Source organism: Aquila chrysaetos, chromosome 4 (genome assembly GCF_900496995.4).
Source record: "Aquila chrysaetos chrysaetos chromosome 4, bAquChr1.4, whole genome shotgun sequence".
NCBI lineage: Eukaryota > Metazoa > Chordata > Aves > Accipitriformes > Accipitridae > Aquila > Aquila chrysaetos.
In genome coordinates, this window is record NC_044007.1 from 40,251,467 (window position 1) to 40,266,684 (window position 15,218).

General features: G+C 39.5%; 1 long non-coding RNA gene across 2 annotated transcripts; it reads left to right on the plus strand.

Annotated features, from left to right (window-relative positions):
- The first annotated feature begins 570 nt into the window (after positions 1 to 570).
- LOC115340543 lies at positions 571 to 7,018 on the plus strand. Of its 2 annotated transcripts, XR_005932259.1 has the most exons (4): positions 571 to 642; positions 1,966 to 2,047; positions 3,093 to 3,370; positions 6,757 to 7,018. It is a non-coding gene; the product is annotated as an uncharacterized LOC115340543 (long non-coding RNA). The 2 variants fall into 2 exon arrangements; XR_003923088.2 differs by lacking the exon at positions 571 to 642 and having other exon boundaries at positions 1,698 to 2,047.
- The last annotated feature ends 8,200 nt before the right edge of the window (positions 7,019 to 15,218 follow it).

The window sequence follows — 15,218 nt, forward strand, 5'->3', positions numbered from 1 at the left end:
CGTAGAAACTCATTTCCAGCTTCATAATGAAGACAGCCCTAATATAGCACTGTGCATGCCAAGTAGGTGAAAAAATGTCTAAGCACTAAAAAGCCCTGTGGACTAGCTTAATGCCTAACAAGATGTGCTGTATGGATGCAAATTTAGTGTGCTTGAAAATAAAGCATGTACTCAAAAGCTTTATGATACGTTCATGTAGACATGGCCATACCCTGACACAGTTGTATGATTCCTTATGCTAAAGCCATTAACTGTAGGCCGTCAGAGCTTGTGCTTTTAATCTCTCTGCATTCAAAGCAGAAAACCAAGGTTGTTCACATTTATAGAAAAATATCGTCACAAATATCTGTAAGAGATATTACAACTATGTAGTAGAGACTTCCATTTCCTATAGGTTTATTCCTTGGTAGGTTATACTCTTCAGAATAAAAGATATGACAATTTTAGTTTTTAAGAACTAAAACCATCGTTAAAGGATCTCATATCAAGAGGACAAAATTAAATTCATAATATTTGACTTTTCTTGTAGCTCTTTAACGGTGTATACTATTCCATCTAATAAGCCATTTACTTGTCTGCCTGTGCTGGAGTTTTCCTCAACCTGCATCAAACTTACCTGGTCACTGACCTGAGCTTAAGGAGGTGCATTTTGTTAACTATGCCCATTGGACTACAGTAATAATCACAGATGATAGCAGAAACACTTCCTTCATGCCTGGCTTTGCCATCTTTGATCATGAGTATTATTCAGAGGAAATTACTGATAAAAATGAGTAAGAGTGTCAGAGGATAACCCTAATCCTGGAAAGATTTGTGTATTTACTTAATTTTAAACACTGAGAGTAGCCCTAGATATTGTGCAGAGATTAGGTAAGTACATTCAGGGTCTGCAGAATCGGAGTTTAAGAACAGATTCCCGTGGCCTCAGATTTCACCTTTAATTTTGGCATTTAATGCAGAAAGACTGGGAGTCAGAAGCTTTGTAATTATTTTATAAGCTTTCCCAGAATGAGAGAGGATACAGGGATCAAAATACACCTCCACGTAGCTATCAACAGGTCACACTTTAGGCAGACATGCAGTTGTAATAGCTTAGAAAAACATTCCACTGTGTATTCCCCAAGCAGTCTTGAAATACCTCAAGCAAACTAGAAACCCCATGAAATTTAATATACCTTTAAAGACAAATGAGGGTTTCAAGATATTATCAGTGTTTTTAGTAAATCCTATTTTCAATTTATCCTTCTGAAGGCAGATACACAATACAATGATCTCATTTTCCATTTCAATGTTAACACCTGCCTCTAGGAAACTGTATTCTTCATTAAAATGCAAGTACTTTATGGAATGGAAAGATACGTTCATTGTGAATGATGTTTTTTATTTTAAAAGTAGTGTTTTAAATGTTCAGGCCCAGTGTGGGGAGCCAGGGTCAGGCACAGCCCCTCAGTGGCCAGGCAGGTCCATGGGGCTGGGGACGGGTCAATGCCGGGACGGGACCTCAGCCCAGAGGTCGGGCTCACGGCCAGGCAGGGTCGGGCTGCGGGGACCTTGAGACCGGCCCTGCTGCGGCAGGGACTGGCGGCCCTTGGGGTGCTGACACGGGGTCCCGGGCCGTGGGCAGGGTGGGGGGAGCCCCAGGGGGGTGGCCGGGGACAGGCAGGGCTGGTGGTGCCCTTGGGGCCCTGACAATATGAAAGCAGTTTTGAAAACATGAGCGCCTTCAGTACACAGACTGACTCCGTATAACTCATTCTGGTTTGTCAGCAGTAGACTCCAGCTCAGCTTTCGGTTTGTTTCTTCTGTCTTTACCTTTTTTTTTTTTTCGGTATAATACATGCTACCACATCCCTCTGGCCAGCAACAGCCAGACTAGAATAAAGCACAAGATCTTTGCACCTGTCTCTCATATTAACTGCAGGAACAAAAAGCTGACAAATAATAAGGCTTTCTTCTTGTTTGCAGGTCAGTGATCCATTTTGAACCATTCAGTGTAAATAAACATTGCTACAATCCTCAATTTTAATATGGGAAAACTTGAGTGGAGGTACAGTGGAGTTTACAAGAATGGAGTTTACAACAAAGCTTGTTGTAAACAACCATTGAAAGATGGATAAAGGGCGTTTACACAATAAACCAAGCTTTTTCTATCCTCAGAGTATTTCTTGGTAATAAAAGATACTTTTTGGTGAAGCATTTCTTTAGATGGGTGCAGATACACTGAGAGTATTTTTGCTGACATTTCCCTGATGAGAATAAATGCAAAGGAGAACATGTATTTTTTTTTCCCACTGAAATCATGAACAGCTTATCAGGTGTCCAGCTGCAGATGTATGATGACAAACATTTTCAGTGATCCATTCATCATTGTTTAAAAATGTTTCAGCTCTCTCACCGTGTACATGTTTGTATAGAAAAGTCCTTTGAAATGCAAAGCTGAATTTATATCATCTGAAATGGGGTATAGCATGGATTGTTTTCCTTTGCTTGCTGAGGCTCTTGCGTTAGGTTTTTAAAAGGCGGCACTGATACCAGCTGTGTTATTCACAACCAAAGGGTTTTAGATGCTAGGATGGTCTGAAATATTCTTGTGACACTTGCTACATTCATGCTCTGCTCAGCTTTTGTGACTTGGTGAACTAGATTTTGAATCTGGGGAACAGTGATAAACCATCACAGGCCACGGCACAGGTTTTGCCACTGTAGGAAATGTGGGCAGTACCTCCTGCTCTGGATACGTTCAGAACTCCCACTGAAATCAACTGGAGTTTGGGAAGCAATGAACACATTGCTAAGGCCTGAATAGGGCTTGTAGGCTGAGATGACAGGTTGTTCCATGCAATTGTTTTAAAGTTTCTGTTGTCAGCTATAGTAGAGGCAATATTTTTCTCTGAGTAATTCACACTCATTTTCCAGCTATTTTCAGGCATTAAATGTCAGCTTTCCATAAGAAAGGCAAAACTGACTTGTCCGCTTGGTGCCAAATAACAAAATTTACCTAAATTATTGTTATTATATTTGTAGTTTAAAAAGCTTCTTTTGTTATGTCTACAAAGCTGAAATATTTTAACTCAAGTTTTCTTTTTTGACAGAGTGCAAGGTTGCCATTTGGATAAAGCCTATGAACAGCATCCATCCAAGGAGATGCACTAGGGGAATTTTGGTTCAGGGAATCTGTATGCTGTCTGACTGAAGTTTTAACTCTCTGGAGCCAGCTGTATCCCTCAAAAGAAAGGTTAAGGAACTGGATCTGATGCATCTGATGCAAACTACCCTAACGCCATTACTGTCAGATGAAATGCAGTGATATACACAAGTAGAAGATCTGACTACATAAAGCTGCCTTACCATTACACAATCCATATGCACGGTAAACATCTCGTGTCTTTTTGTACAAAGCCATCAGACTAGATTCTGGGAGCAATGAATTCCTACTTATATGACTTAATTGGTGTTTTCATAAGAGTATTTTTTGCCATGTTCATTTTTTCCTTTCAGTGAGTTCATAGTACAAACAATAACTTTCTAGGAAGTAATTGTCCCTCCTTTCAGTTTTTCATCAGAACAAATTTCTATTTGCTAAATCAACCTGATTTACTAATTAACAGCTGGATCTTATGTACACGCTATGCACACACACAATAATTCCATAATTATATTATATTAGCTATTTAAGGGCTCATCTAATTTTACTTTATACATAATCCTTGAAAATGAGATTTGCATGAAGTAATTCAAGATAGACAGGGCAAACTAGAAGTATATAATTATGTGTCGCTCTGAAATACATACATTTTCAGTTTTCAATTTCCATAGCTGAGTTCATTGCAACATAATTAGCCTCTGAATATCTGAATTAATAATAAAATGACAGTATTCCACTGTCATATATGTACTTACATGGAATTTACAGACCGGAGACTCCTTTGTTATACTTACTGGATTACCTGTGCAGTGAGTAAACCTTGATAACATTGAAATGATCCTTCTCTAGGAGCTGTGGGAAGGAGGAAGGTGAGAGGCACTCTCAGCTCTAGTCTATTTAACAACTAAAGAGACTTTTTCCTATCAAGATTTCTACCACTTGCAATGTGGGGAGCTTAGGCTCCTAACCTTGGTTCTCTAAATTGTATTGAAATTTGATGCTTATAATAACCTAAAGTCTACAACATAAGTATCCCCCTAACCTTCAAAGTGAACCTCTTCTTCAGGCTCATGGTTTGTCTGAGACCAACCTATGACATTATTTTTAAAGATTTTAACAAATCTTCACAGACAGTTCAGAATTTATGAGTTTGCATGTTAACGATCAGTGCATAGAGGTAAATAAATACACTCCTTCTTGGTTTTCTCTATCAGTTCCCTACACATTGCAGATATATTTCCATAACCTACTAATTCCGTTGTAGACTATGAATTGCCAGTGTGTAAGCATGCTGTTCAATATCCAAACATAGTGGCAATCCATGTTACCAACTATGATAATTTTATCACATTTGCTAATATATGTTAGTTGTGTAAGACCAACTCCAGGAATCAAGTGATTACAGGAAACTTACTTTGCATAAAGAAAAATAAACCGAGTCTTGCCCACAACAAAGTAGAGCTGTTAAGTGTGTAAGGGTAACAGTAACACATCAGTTGAATGGAACCTGAATCAGCTCCAGAATCTGATAGCACACACTCTGACTGTTAAACATAATCAAGCATACTATGTACTGATCAAGAAGGTAGTACTGATGAATTTTCAGCTTGGATGACCAATACTGTCTGAGAAGTTGGGTACTAGTTAGTTATTTTAATACAGAAAATGTAGTCATATAGTTTTGCATTCATTTGACACTCCTTAAAGTTATAGTGCTATGCTTAAAGTTAAATATGTTGTTGGAAATTTTCACTACTGCATCAAACTCTGTACTTGCTATAAAAGGGCTCTTAAAGAAAAAAAAAACAAAACTCAGTCCCAGGATTCAAAGATTAATGTAGCAGGCAGTATTTTGATGACGACTTTATGCTGGGAATTAGGAGGACTCCAGCCAACAAAGGAATGAGATTCTAGAACAACTTTCCCAAGGCTATTGGGAGGAACAAATTAAGCCAATTAATTTTGAGATGGAGTTGACAAATTAATGAAGGGAAGTGGATAACACATAGATACTTGCAATACCAGGACCCTACAGGATACCAGGAAGTCCTTTTGAATCATAGAAAGCCGTCAAAAATTCTAACACAAAGACAGTACGAGGAGTGAAGGGAAGGAGATGTGTCAGAGACAGAAAGCCATTGTGTCACCAGTGATACTTTTATGAAAACTCTGGACAGCATAGATGCCTCTAAGCAATAGATCCTGCCCTAAGTTAGGCAGTCCTCCAGGATGCTTGGAAGAAAATGAAAGCAACATTAGGAAGCTTATTTGAATGTTCCGCTGAACAAATAGCAAATTATGACTGGCTCATACTTGAGAAAAATGGCCAGAGTGAGCAATTCAGGAGCAGTGCATAAACTCTAATACAGCTGCATAAAGAACTCGCTGAATAACTCTGAATAATAGGCCAGCACATAAAAATCAGACTGTTTGCAGATAAATTTCAATAGGAAAAAAAGCAAAAAAAAAAGGCTAAATTGTCTGAATAAATGCTTTACTACAAATACTTTTCCCAGCTCTAATGAAGAGAGTTTGCTCTAGCAGCAGACAGAACAGGGCTGTGATGATAGATGGTATCTTGGTCATTTAAAGCTGCAAGGCTATTCTGTTCAATGCCTGATTTTTACCCATTCCTAAATGAAAATGCTATCCCTAAGTCATTTAGGATTACGTGAAACTGTAAATTCCAGACAGAAGCCAGGTCAAGCAGACCTTCAGTCAACACTCAGGGAAGACAGGATGAGGCCAACAGCCTTAGCTGGGCACCCTTTTTGGTCCGGGGCAGCAGCAGAGGGAGCGGTGCGAGCCCCTCCTCTCCCTGCCCCCATCGCCGCTCTGCAGCTGCACCTCCGTCTAAGCCCTTAAGTGTAATTCCAATTTGACAGCTTGCATGGGTGTGAATACATTTAAGTAAAAAAGACACCCGGCCAACCTTAGATGAATTAAACAACTGTGACACGCACTGGGCCAGATTCTCTAATGCGCCACAACAAATTTACAGTGCTGTGACTGTTAACTGGAGTCCCAGTTCATTTTTAATACTGTAGTTAACAAAGCTGTATACAGACGCAACGATTGCTAGAGGTGTTAAAATGTTTAAGTGTTTTTGTCCGAGATTGCCTTTTGCAGTGGACTTACTTTCATATAAAGTTTTCAAACTGAAATGAGGGCCACGTTTGCATTTGCGTGTCTAGCATCAGAGTCTGCTATTTATCCTTAAGAAAGTTTTCTGATATTTTTTGATATATTCGTGTAAAACTTCAAGGCAGAGACTGTGTTCCACTAACTAATCCCTGTTTGGCTCTTAAGTAATGTCTCAAAGAATGTTTCCATGGTAAACATAAAAAACTAAACTTCAGAAAAGTTTTTGTGCTGTTGTCTTAAACAGCTCATATTTCTGCTTTTTTATCCACTTGCCTATGTAAAGGAAAAAAAGGGGTTAAAACTTGGGAGCAAATAGCAACTTGTATAATGTTTCTTCAAAAGCCAATGAAACCAGAAATATCCCTGTCTGTCACTTGTTTGCTGAATCAAATATTTCAGAAAAAATGTAATATGTTAGTTTTATATTTTCAAATGTCACTATTCAATAGAAAATGTCATCTTTTCAGCAGGAACATGGAACTTAACAGTAATATAATGAAACTGCAGTGAACTTCTGGATATGAATTTGACCTACCTGTGGTTCATTCTTCATGCCTGTGAAGGGTTTTGTTAGCCCCAAGGAACAGAAAGGTAATATGAACCAGGCTGGGGACACACGGGGACTCATCACTTGAAGCTCCACTGTTTTCTGGCTGTGAGGGAACTCTTGTGGTTCGAATGTTACAGTAAATATTGAAATCTGAAATAAATTTATTATTTAAGATGAAATGTTTGCTGGCTTGTAAACACATTACCAGCTTTGATAGCTCTTTTCTGGCAGAAAAAAGAATTCTTAAGAAAGTGGTAAGAGAGAAGCAGCTGTGTAAAAGACAGCATCTTCTCATTCAAAAAGTTCTGCTCCTCTGGGTGAGGGACTATGCTCATTAGTCTTTCTTTTGGAATAGGGTTTGAAGCAAAGTACCTAAAATCTGGGTGGTAGAATTGCGCAGCTTTTTTTTTCATGTCTGCACATCCACATTCTTCCTGATTCCAGCAATATCATGCTCTTTTTGACTAGGTGCATCTCTGGGAGCCAAAAAAAAAAGTAGTCGTCCTTGCTTTTTGGTTAAGTTGGCACTTACCAGGAAACCAGTGTCACTGCACATGCAAAAGATGTTCTGTTCATATATAAAAGGAGCTTACACTATGTTTATTCCTCTGAAAAGACAGCCCCATGCAAAGTACATTTTCTGTGTTATGCATTGTCAATAAACATGTTTCAGTTGTTGAACATCAATATAGAATCATAGAATGGTTTGGGTTGGAAGGGACCTTAAAGACTGTCTAGTTCCAACCCCCGTCATGATGAATCCAGGGAGAACAGAGCTTCATACTCCAGGTTAAACTTCAGATGACAAGGGCCGAGAAAAACACCTTAAAGAATGCTTTTGAAAAGACCTCAAGTGAGGATTGAGAGATGAGGAGCAATAAGAACAGAATAAAAGTGCCATTTTAAGGGCATTTGAGAAGAGGATCACATTTATACCACAACTCTATGAAAAGTGTAAGTCAAGAATAGCAGCCTTGCCCTTCATCTGCCTCTAAATACAAACTGCTGCCCTCCCAGTTGCCCTCTTTTTAGGCTGACAAAGGCATTCTCATTGCTGAACAGCAAAACAGTTGGAATTAATCTGGATTAAAATTAATCATTACTATTTTTTCTTTCAAGTTAACTTTGAAGTGGACCCATTCTCTCATGTAGTTCATTGCTTGGCAATGCAAATACTTATACTGGCAGCAGGCAGGGAGCAACACAGGGACAAGAACAAGCATTTGGGAACTGGGCAAGGGCAGGGCTGTTCTTTTTGGCAGCAATGCTATACTGCTTGCAGAATTGCAATGTTAAACCATCCCATCCCGACTTTGTTGGGTTATTTCTGCTTATGCTAACAGAACCAAAGCAGATCAAGCTACACTGAATCGGAGGCTTAGACAAGGCAATCAAAAACCACACTGTTAGAGTGGCTGGAGTGTTGACTGGTAATGAGGTCTCGAGTAGTAAATAGGCAGTTTAAAAGCCAACAGCGGTGCAGTCAGTAGTGCAGCTTTTGTGAAGAGATGTGGAGACCAAATCCAGATTTGTGCTGCAGCTGGTTAGCACTGTGCTGCTGACACAAAGCAGCTCTAAAGCTGGGGTAGCCAATTAATGCAGAGAACTGGCATAGCATGTCTTATGCCATTGCTCTTCTGGCAGCTGGTGTTTCTCTGCCTGGAAAGGAAGTGTAGTCAGATCATCCCTGATGTGTGACTCTCTTAACTGTCCCAGTGGCCCTTATTTGCCGGTACAATCTTGAGTCTGTATATCTCATTTAAAATTGCTGTAAGAACAGAATAGGAGTGAATGCATGCACCTCCAGGCTGCTTCTGCTCCGAGTGAGCTCTGCGCTGTTTGGCTGCCTCACTTTTTCTGTTTCACAAATATGCCCGCTAACAAAGAAAACTAAGAAAAGTAAATGCTTTTCAGTAAAATAAAATTATTCTCTTTACTGTTTATGTATACTGGAACACTTGCTCAGTGATAGCTTAAAACATGTACTTGATGGAAATGAGAAATCGCTTGTGATTTGGAGTATACAAGCACTTGATAGCTATCTGATAATGTTACAGTGCATAGAAAGTTCACTTCCTAGGGCTATCTGGGCAGGAGAAGCCACATAGCTTGTAGGGAGGCATGTAAAGCACATAATTACCCCATCTTTTTCCATGAACATGGAGTATCTCTCACATGATCAAAAAGTCACCCCTGTTACGTGACAGACGCTTGTTCAGTCAAGAGTACAGGAATGGCATGGTTGACAGTTCCTTGTGTGGTCGGTGATGGGATGGGATGGGTTCCCCTGAGCCAGTGCCCTGGCAGGAAGCCCACCGCACTGATGAGAGAAACGCTGCTGTGGTGGCACGAGGGAAGGGTCACAGGGCTGCGAGAGGATTCACCAGGGGACTCCTCGGACGGTGTGCTGACCTGTAGCCTGCTCACACCAATGTGCTTTCAGGAAAGCATAAACCGGGTAGAAGGCCTGAGATGGGTAAACTGTTGTCACTGCTACTGTGGGTAACCAGCACTAGGAAAAAGTGAGAATTCATAATGCAGGATGACCTTATTGTCTTAATTACCGTGGCATGATGTAAAGAGGATATTTCTTGGAGGCAGCTAAACACTGTGACCTGTAGGTCATAAGGGTGCAGCGTGTTACCGATCCATAGAGCTGAGCAACATTCTTTACACTTGTAAAATCATATTATTGAGCTGTCACATTTGGCCAAAAGAATTTACTGACAGGAACCGATGAAGAGATGTGTTCTGTATGTGTTTGCTCATACTGATGATGATTCCGGGTTCATGAAATACATAGAAAGTTCAAGGTGCTCTTGCTGTAATCAACATGCTGCAGGGAACAATGAAATTGAAAAAATTCTGCTCATCCCCTGTTCCAGCCTTAGAACCAAATTCTGCACTCAAGAAGAAAAATGTGCAGTTTCCTTTGCTCGTACAACTTTAATCATACCTGCGCACGTGGGAAGTGTTTGAAATTATTCTAAACTTCTATGTCTCGATTACCTCAAACCTGTATTTGCAGGAAAGGGGTTTTTTTAAGGCTATGGACCCACCTTTCTACCAAAATTCTTTATATTTAAAATTTACCAATGGCCTTATATAGCATTCTTTTTACATGCTTCTATTCCTTCAGCTTTCCTACTCATCTGTCACAAACAATTAAATCACTGGATTTTTCATTGTTTGAAATAACTGGTTGCATTACCATCTGGAAACAATACATTTTAAGTGCATAATTACGGATGTTTGAAATCCCAGGAACCCAACTTTATATGCCCAGGACTAGGACGCAGCATGCTCGGAAATGTACTGTCAGCTGTGTGATGAACAGTTAAGAGGAAAGGAGGAGCAATTCTCAACCGCTTCTCCGCTGCCTTCCCGCCACTAGCCTGAGCAAGCTAAAGTCAGATTTGACTGCAGAGCAAATGAGAATGTTTTTGACTGCAGAGCAAATGAGAATGTTTTAGACTGCTCTCACTTGCACTGAATTTTAACGATTGCAGTGGCACAAGGGGACCCTAGTTGAACTGGGGCCTCTAAGTCCTCACCCTTCTTAGAGCTCACTTCTTGTCATGAGGCTGGAAAGTCAACTTTGCAGTAGTTTCTAGCAAGTGCAAAGAAATGAAGCATACTACACAACAGGACTATTGAGGTTAACAGTGTGCATGTAACTTCACAGTGGCAAATGTTTTGAGATTCTGAAACAGAAGCTGCAATATGGGATACTGAATTTCTACAAAACCAGCACATCTCAAAGATATGACAGTTAGTCAAAAGCTAGCTAAAACACTAGCTATTAGCTAAACTTTGACTAGTCCAAATGGCAGACTCCATCCCCTTTTCTACCCTCTCTTTCCTTACATATGACCTGTTTCACAATGTATTCATTTGCCACAATGTATTCCAACTGAAAAGAATCAGACAGGCCCTCCAGCTTCACTAATAAAAGCTGCAGGTCCAGATGAGCCTCAGAAATCACATCAGAGCATGTTCTTTATACTGCCAACAAAGGTATTGAGCAAGTAAAAAAAAAAAGTAAAAAGAGTTCACTACATACAGGCCCAAACACACCATCAAATGTAAATTCTATTTAGCTTTGATTTCATAGTGTCTGTATTTCCACTTCCCCATTATCTTTCTGATTTTTTTTCCTAGGATTACTTTGTACTGAAAGACATTTAACTTCTAGTCCTTTAAAGTCACTGTGTGCCAGGACACCCATCAGTCAGTTCCCCTTCTTCTTACATGGTCCATATCTATACAAGGTGGGAGGCGGGGAAATTCTCAGCCATACGCACTTCAGGAGATGTCAGGAGTTTAGTGTCCATGCCTTCTAACTGCCAAAGCTTTTCGCCTTACTGATCGGATGACACGATGGACTACTATTCAAACTAATAACAAACTCTTAGAGAACTTTTTAGTAACAGACAGTATGCTGGATTTGTCGTCTCTGTAGGAGATTAAAGTCAGCTAAGAAGCATGGGGAAAAAAGAACCACAAGAAGTAAATTGGATATTGCATAAAGTGGTTGATGGTAAAACTGGAGGGGCTGGTGTGTGTGTCTTTCTGGAAACCAGACCTCCCATAGCTGCAGCCACAGTGGAGCAAACTCTCAGCTGGATGTACAGCCTGACCTGACCATGCAGTCTGTGTCCCATTTAAGAGATGTTGGGGGGGAAAAAGTTGTTATTTTTTATTTGCATTACAGTTGTGTATTACAAAGCTTCCACACAGTTTCAAGACCCTATGTGCTAAGTCGTGATCACACATATGTCTAAAAAAGTTTCTTGCCTCAAAAATTTTTCTATTTTACAAACGTGCTAATATCCATAAACTGAGCCACCTTACCTGTTACTAGATGGAGGCGTCATAAAAGAAATTACTCTTAAGGTGTCTCTAACGGAAAATAACAAAATTATCTAGTGGGTTTTAACCCAAGGAGACTCTCACTGCTTCCTCACACAGACAAGAAGCAGTGTGATTAAAGGGGAAAGGGGTATTTGGTCAGTTAATAACCACTGAAATTCCAAATGCACAAAAGGCACAAAATATAAGTTTCAGAGATTCCACACCCTCTTTGTTTGTGTTGGGAGGGACAATAAAGATGAATGATCAGATGCTACCAGCTTTGCGAACCCCGTTTAAACTTTTGGAGTCTCTTTCCCATACTATTCAGGGTTGACATACAATTGCGTTTCTATTCCTAGATATGAAAAGAAATAAATTGAACCTTGACAGATGCATTCTAATATCAAACTTTGTACCAGATTCAGTACTAGTAGGCTGAGGAGAAAAGCTCAAACCTCTGACCTGCATATCAGTAAACACCTGCTTGATTAAAAGTGCTTTTCTTAAATCAACAAGTTAAAATCCACACTATCAAGTTTACCTCTGTGCAATTTATTTCTCCATTTCCAAATCAGTCTATTTCAGGACAGTGAATCATGTCTCTTCTGTGCATTTTTGTAATACAGGTATCATTTTTATTTGAAATACTGTATGAAATGCATATGCAAAAATCAATATACCAAATCTCCTTAAAACCACATGTAGAATAGCACTTCACAGCAGTAATTCCCCCATGCACCTCAGTTCTGCATTACCAGCATCCTTGTATAGGCACGTACAACTGTGCAAGCTGAGGACAGTTTATTGAAGAGTAGCATAAGACACATGACCAGAGGGCCTTGACATAGCTAATTAAAGGCATTAACATACAGCATTAAAAAAAGAGAAAGATCATTTTAAAATAACAGTCAAAAGAAATTCCTATTCCAACTGAAAAGAACCCCAAACACACCCAAGCATCTGGCGGAAGGAAAAACTAGTTGTACACTCTTGGGCACAAGGGAAGAGCATTTCAAACTCCCTGGGACTCTGCACGTTTCATTGTATGAAGACAGGTGCCCTGCACTGCACTCAGCCTAGTTAAGATACTGCCAAAAGTTGTATACAATGCCAGATGTTTTTAAACATTTTAAAATATTTTTATACATTTTCTTAAATAAAGAAATTTCAAAGAAAATTAAGCGGGTTTGAAGTGGGAGAAACACTCAAACTGAATAAATGCATTTCTTTTCCTTTTTTGAATAAAATAAATGGCATTTATTGGCTCATGATATACTGACTGACACACACCCAGGAAAGAATGTGATTAAATAGCTTTTCACTTGGTGCATTGTTTATTTATTCAGCCCTGACGACGATGTTCCCAAAGACAATTAATCATTGATTTTAATTTACTTTATTGTGCTAAAGAAAAGAATGAATTAAAAGTAGAATTTGTTTAGCCTTTCTCTTGCATTTTGTAATAATCCAGATGGAGCATATATATTTTCTATTTAGTGACACTAGCATGATTAAGCATTAAGACTTAATGAGCAGTGCATTTTTTTAGGACTCATTAATAAAAGTTAGAGATAGAAAAGATCTATTGGTCATCAAGTTTATCTCTTTACTGTGTTTGTGGGTTTATTATATGGTCAATAATGATGTATTATTACTCATTTATACCGAATTGCTGAGGAAGCTTAACTCACTTTAAACTAAGTGAGATCTTTTTATCCCTAAATGGCTCAAAATCTAAGATGCGTAAGTCCCTGCAGAAGACACAGACTGGATCTGGTACAGATGGATGAAGAAAGATGACAGTTGAGAAGAGCAAGGCAGGAATAATTCACAGAAGAAACAGGTTTGACAGAAGGAAGAAGTATATGTGAAAGAGGGAAAAGATAATGCTGCAACAAGAAATAGACTGATTTTAAAACAAGGCAATATACAACAGAAGGCACACAGAAAAGTGTAAAGGGTCTGGGAAAGGAAATGTAGTGACTCAACTGGGTTATTAATTGGTTTCAATGTGAGGATGATAAATTACACCAAGCTTTAGACCTGAACATTGTCTAGCTAGAAACAGACAATGGCAACATTATGGTTGTAACACAGGTACAAGCATGTTCTGGGAGTGCATTTTGAAATGAAAAAGAAAAATCGCAAACCTAATAGGTGGTTTATGTCTCTTAAAACTACTGCTCAGTACAGTAGAGTATCATATGAGAAAGGGGGACATTCCAGAAAACCCCACATACATAATCTGATTTCAAAGGGCAATATATTAGTTCTATAGCTACTCCATCTCTCTGCTTCTCTCCCTAAGACAAAAAAAGTCATAACCAAAACATCATGTGGTAGTATAGTAATATAGTGAATAGTAACACAAAACAGAGAAGCAGCAGCAAGGATGTGCTGTAAATTGCACCTAGGCTATAATTTCTAATAATATGTATCTGCTTTTAATGATTAAGTGAATTCACATTATCTGTTTTTACATATCTTCATCTTTACCTCCTGAGATATATACTCTCAAGCCTCTAAAGTGTCCATCATTTTGGTCCCTTGTAACTTGGTATGATTCTTGTCCTGTGTTAGAGACGGTCTTGAATATCAGATTTTACAGCAATGAAAATGGAGTATGTAAATTAGAAAGGGAATTTGTATATCCCATATAGCTTTGGATTTACGTGCAAGTACTCTCTGATTGACATATTTCAACGAGCTTGGTCCTACTGCCTCCTCTTAAATATAAGTAAATATGTTTAGTTCTACAGTTGCTAAACTTTATAGTGCTTCCCCTGGTACAGATACAAGGGGTATCTGTATTCATAATGGTTTGTCTCTGGCCACTACACCTGGAAACAAAGCTGCACGCAAGCCTAGAGCCATAGGACTGCAGCACTGGGGATGTGTATCAGGGACTGTGCTACTTTGAAAGGGGCTGCTTCCCATGTAAATTGTGCACAATAAAATTGCAAGTGTAAAAATTACATGAAATTGTTATTTTCTTTTCCTATTCAGGAAGGAGTCAAACAGCTGGTCCACAGCCAGACTTGAACCTCCACCTGGTTCAAGCCGTACCCGGGGTTTCAGTTTTAATAAAAAAACCCACAGAACTTACACCACACTGCAAAGTCTGCAATCAGTACTCAATTGCCTCATCAGCAGAAGATGCTAAATTGGCTGTTCTGGATTTATAACTGTAGCATAACTACTGTGAGTCACTGTCTCCTCTTACAGAGCCACAGGCACTGTGGGAGTGCCCCAAACGGATCACAGTTCGCTGTACAAGGACAGCTGAGGGATGCGTTCTGTGCAAGGGGCTCTGGAGCTCCCCACCCACCCAGTTTCGCCAGGAAAAGGCAGGCACACCTTCTGCCTTCATGGCTGCATCGCTTCCTAAAGGTTTGTCTTAACTGGTCCACTTTGCAGCATCCCAACCTTTTGCAGATTGCACTGGGAGTCAGCAAAAACCTCACTGCGGTGCCCCAGACTTGTGAGGAGGAGACAGAAATACAGCCTAGATTTTCAAGCCTAGAA